Below are 4,988 nucleotides of genomic sequence, written 5' to 3' on the forward strand. Positions count from 1 at the left end.
GTGTAAGGTGATATCTCATGGTTTTGATTTGCATTTCCCTGATGACTAGTGATGTTGAGCATCTTTTTGTTTACCTGTTGGCCATCTGTATATCTTCTTTGGAAAAATGTCTGTTTAAGTCCTTTGCCTATTTTGTAATGGGATTGTTTTTTTGCTATTGAGTTGTATGAATTCCTTATATAATTTGGATATTACCCCTTATCAGGTAGCTGGTTTGCAAATATTTTCTCTTGTTCTGCAGGTTGCCTTTTCATTTTGCTGATTGTTTCTTTTGCTATTATGCCTGCTCAATATATATAATATAATAAAATGTAATATATTCTTACATATATATTATATTAATACACATATATTGAGTGCTGAATACATTTCTACTGAATACTTGGAAGAAGAAATTGCTGTGGAAAGTGAATGGAGTGTAAAAGAGGCCAGCTAGAAAAGAGCTCGCTGCCCATGCCTCATCCTACAACTGGATTTGAAAGCAGAAGAAAAGGGAAATGTGGGCACAGGGAAAGGGAAGTTTGGCCCCTCATGAGGTCCAGCCCAACCACAAGTGATATCTGAAGGTCAGTTCCTAGCCACTGAGGTGCTTTGAGAACCTTTGTGCAGATCCCTGCAGAAACGGGACAGCGCAGCCTTCCTGAGCAGCCAATTCAAAACTGGTACAGGAAGTGTCCCAGCCAATTGAAGATGAGCAGAGAGACGCTTGTAGTGCATCTTGGCAGAGATGAGAAGGCGGGGCAGACCCACGCCCAGTTTCCTTCTGCTGCTTAGTTTTTCCGGCTGTCGTCTCCTTGACTTCCTGGACATGGACTGCAGAACGGGCGCGGATCTTAAATGTCTTTGAAGACTTCCCTTTGCCTACAAATGGTCTTGCAAAATGGGCTAGTCTTACACCTCTTCCTTAATCTGCAGAGATGTGGGATTAAGGGCACAGACAACACACAGTGTAAACAGTACAAATGAAGTCCTAATTCTGCTAGGAGATAGTCATAGGCAGACTTTATGAAAAAGACATTCCTGGTAGAGGGCAAAGCGAATGCAAAGGTGCAGAGGCACCACAGAACATGCACAAGAAGAGAGATCCTGGAGAGTCAATAGGTGCCAGATTGTGCAAGATTTATTCTCCCAACTAAGAAGTTTGAGTTTTGACTTTATCCAAAGGATAAAGTGAAGCCATAGAAGAGTTTTAAGATGAGAAGTGACATGTTTAGATCTGAAAGTATACCAGGGAACAGAGACTTGTGATTTTCAACAGATTTGTTAGCCACAAAGCTTATTACCAGATGGTCACTCATGAACATGTGTGCTCAGTGTGATTTGAAGATATGAATCAAGAAAATATTTGTACCTGTTCAGTTTTGTTTATAATTCCTTTTCTTCTTCCAGTAAAAAATTCCAGTCTAAGGAATTTAGATCTTCAATGTGCCCATTGCTGTCTGCAGTGAGATTGAAGCTTCTTATGGGTACACTGTGTTCAGGATGAAAATTCAGTTTCCCTTAAAATCATTCAGGGTTTGACCCTCTAACTTTTAGATCACTGTTCTCAACCACAAGTGTGCATGAAAATAAATTATTCAGAACTTTGAAACACCACTATAAGTGATTGTTACTCAGCCAACATTGTGAAGCGTGCTCTTAGAAATTAGAGCTTGGGACCATGCAAGACTCTGCAGCAAAAAGGAAGGCCATTCTAAAATAATGATAAGAAAAGATCAAGATTCAACACTGTACTCAGAAGGGTTCTGGGAAGATGGCAACAAAACTTTGATTCCCTCTTTCTAATTTTGTGTGTCAAAAAATTCAACTAAGAAGATAAAATTCAACAAGAATATACAGTCCTGCCACACAAAAGAGAGCAAAATGTCCTTCTAAATTTGGGATTCCCATGAGTCTGTTGAGAGTGAGGTAGAAAGCAACTGATCTACCCTGGAGGAAAGCTCTCATGAAACCATGCTGGGAGGCCCTCACTTCAGAGCCTCCAGTATTTGGCCCTTGTGGGAAGAGCTCTGCCTCATGTCTCTGTGAGTCTTCAGTTGCTTGAGAGTATGGGCCGGCCAGCTCACCTGTGCCATTCCTCACAGCCTTCCTCAGAAAAGACCTATCTACTCTTCAGTGAGAAGGAGGCAGAACACTATGAGAACCTAATCAGCTAAGAATAGTGATTTGTCAAATCATCATTCATAACCAACGAGCAGATAAAGAGAAGCAAGTAATGTGGAAAAATATCAGAGCTTGAAAAAAGGGAACAAATCTGAGAAATCAGACCAAATGGCCCAGTAAAAAACAGGGTAGAAATGAGAGAACTTAAAAAAAAAAAAACTGAATTCATAATATCAGTGAGAACTGAGAAAGTCCTGCTGTCTTAAAACCAAGAACAGGTTGCTACAGAAGAAAAGCAATGTGCAAACAAAAATGAATTGTTGGAAATAGTAATAACAATAAAATAGAGTGCCAAAATTTATGGGAAAAAGTTGGTTGGTTATGAACCAAGAGGGGGAAGAAATAGGAGTATTTTCTTAAATCTCTAAAACCCCAAGGTATAAAACAACAAACAGACTAGCCACTGTCTTTCTGCACAACATTCTCGGAGAATGTCTCAAATTGATTATACATAATTCTTAATTTTTAAGAAAATATATAGACTTGAGTAAGAAAAGATAAGAGACGTGGAGGGCAAATACAGGCATTCCAGAAGGAAGGAAAGGAGGGGATGGGGCAGATAGAGTAAAATCAACAATCAAGGAAATAACTAGGAGAAAATTTCCAAAAGCCAAAGACTCAAGTCTTAAAATACAATATGTTCATTTATTCATAAAATAAAAGATCTATACCTACGTAACTTCTACCTACGTAATTTCATACCTACCTACAAATTTAGGTGAAATTTCTGAACTCCACGAAAAAAGAAACTGTCCAGCATGCATCTAAACAGATATGCCTGCAAAGTAATGCTAAATCTTACTGAGTAGCATGTAAGCTTCACAAAAGCTTCTGTCTGTTCTGTTCACTGATATATGTCCATCCCTTAGAAGAGTGCCTGTTCATAGCAGGCACTCAACAAACATTCAGAAATGAATTAGCTGACATTAAGAGATCAATCTCTACCTGAGGTCATGAAAATATTCTTTTATATTACTTTGGGAAGTTTAATTGCTTCGCCTTTTAGAATTATATCTACAATTCATAAAGAGTTAATACTTGTGAGAGGTATGAGCTTAGGGTTCAAATTCCATTTTTTCCATATGGATATTCAGTTGTTCCAGTACCATTTATTAAAAACAGCCCCCTTTCCTCATTGCTCCATAGTGCTACCTTTGTCATATGACAACCTATGTCATATATGAGTGAGTCTGCCTCTGGGCTTTCATTTCTAGTCGTCGGCCCAATTGTCTACTCTGCATCAATCTCACACTTTCATAATTACTATAGCTTTATAGTAAGTCTTCATATTTGATATAACAATTCATCCCACTTTGGTCCTATTCTTCAAGAGTGTTGTGGTCATTTTCAGCAATTTACATTTTCAGATTAATTTTTAATTAAGCTTGTCAAGTTCTACAAAATGACCTGTTAGGATATTATTGGGATTGCATTTAATCTGTGGAAATATTTTGGGAGATAATTAAACTCTTCATATTATTGAATTTTCCAATGAAAGAAGATGGTTTTTTTCTTCCATTTATTTTGGTCTTCTTCAGTTTCTTTTAAGGATGCCTTCTGGTTTTCTGTGTAGAAGGTCCTCTATATCCTTTATTAGATTTAATCTTAGATATATGATTTTTCTATGCTATAGTAAATGCTGTTTTAAAAAAAATCATGTCTATTTTATAAAAAAATACAGTGGAATTTTGTAATTGATCTTGTATTCAACTAATATGTATATACTTGCTTATTAATTCTAATTATTTATCAATGGGTTCTTTTAGATTTTCTACGTATACAACCACTAATCCACAAATAATGATTATATAATTTCTTTTTTCTAACTCTCATACCATACGTTTCTTTTTCTTGTCTTATTACAGGTTATTAACACAAGGAATCATTTCTATCTTCAGGTTAAACCATGCTTTCTTTTCATGCACGGTATTTGTGGCTCCTTATGTACACACACATTAGTATCTCCTAACAAAAACAATGGCATTACTCATCTGCAAACAGAATTTGGATACCCTTGGAAACAAGAGGACATTTTCTTACAAGAAAGATTTCCTTGTAGAAGCAGCACCTAAAATGGAATCTAAGAATGGCTGGTATGTAGAAGAGGGAAATGGAGAGGTTGACCATTCCAGACAAAGCCAGAGTTTGAGCAAATGCTTGGAAGTGGGTGTGAGGAAAGAGAACTTTCATTTGAGGAACTGAAAGAATGCCAGTGTAGGATTATATTGAGGTAGAGTTGGGGTGTCATGAGATGGGGCTGGGGAATTATTATCAGCAAGTTCATACCATTCAGGGCCTTCTAAGCCAAGAATTTGAGTATGTACTTGTCCAGAATTCTCTATTTTTGTCGGACCTTTTAACACTGCTTACATTGAATGATTTTTTCCTTCTTTCTTGTGAAAAATACTGAAACAAAAAGATAGGGATATAATATTATTTTAAAAGTCATACCATAATCCACCTTACTCAGTAAGATACTGTTCTTTTTACAGTAACAAGTGAAAAAATATTTGAAAAATTCCTGTGAAAAATCTACATTCAAAAATTGTGCCAGCTTGGTGCTTTACGTTGCTACCAAAAATTTAAGGGGACTTGCCCATTAAACATGTGTCAGTTAAAGTAGTAGAATTGTGAGTTATGAGTATACATCAACAAGAGGACCAATAATTTCTGCATTAAGAGTGAATGAAAGAGGACTCTGTAAATCTCCCCTTTTAAATATACACATCAGTGTCCAACCCCCCTACAAAAATAGGAGGATATGATCTGCTCGGAATTATTAAAAATAATTAATCTCATAATGTTAAATGCCTTAAGTGAAACAA

The sequence above is a fragment of the Diceros bicornis genome, chromosome 7 (assembly GCF_020826845.1).
Source record: "Diceros bicornis minor isolate mBicDic1 chromosome 7, mDicBic1.mat.cur, whole genome shotgun sequence".
NCBI classification, from domain to species: domain Eukaryota; kingdom Metazoa; phylum Chordata; class Mammalia; order Perissodactyla; family Rhinocerotidae; genus Diceros; species Diceros bicornis.